Source organism: Etheostoma spectabile, chromosome 2 (assembly GCF_008692095.1).
Source record: "Etheostoma spectabile isolate EspeVRDwgs_2016 chromosome 2, UIUC_Espe_1.0, whole genome shotgun sequence".
In the NCBI taxonomy this organism is placed as follows: domain Eukaryota; kingdom Metazoa; phylum Chordata; class Actinopteri; order Perciformes; family Percidae; genus Etheostoma; species Etheostoma spectabile.
The window spans coordinates 27,437,964-27,438,165 of record NC_045734.1 but is presented as its reverse complement, the minus strand read 5'-3'; the positions used below and the strand labels follow the sequence as shown (position 1 = coordinate 27,438,165).

At 44.1% G+C, this 202-nt stretch overlaps 1 protein-coding gene and 1 long non-coding RNA gene across 4 annotated transcripts in view; one reads left to right on the top strand and one right to left on the bottom strand.

Moving 5' to 3' along the window:
• Positions 1–202, top strand: part of glra3 (glycine receptor, alpha 3) — a 75,949-nt gene that overhangs the window by 39,158 nt on the left and 36,589 nt on the right. The gene's annotated exons all lie outside the window — the stretch shown is intronic.
• Positions 1–202, bottom strand: part of LOC116704563 (uncharacterized) — an 18,980-nt gene that overhangs the window by 17,887 nt on the left and 891 nt on the right. The window lies entirely within an intron of this gene.

Below are 202 nucleotides of genomic sequence, written 5' to 3'. Positions count from 1 at the left end.
GGTCTAGAACACTCTATAATTTACAGATAGAGCGGGTCTAGACCGCTCTATGATTTAGAGATAGAGCGGGTCTAGACCACTCTATAATTTACAGATAGAGTAGGTCTAGACCTCTCTATAATTTAGAGATAGGACGTGTAGCAGGACCACAGCAACAGCAGCAACCATGATTTTTGGAGCCTCCCTGATCCAAGGAACCATG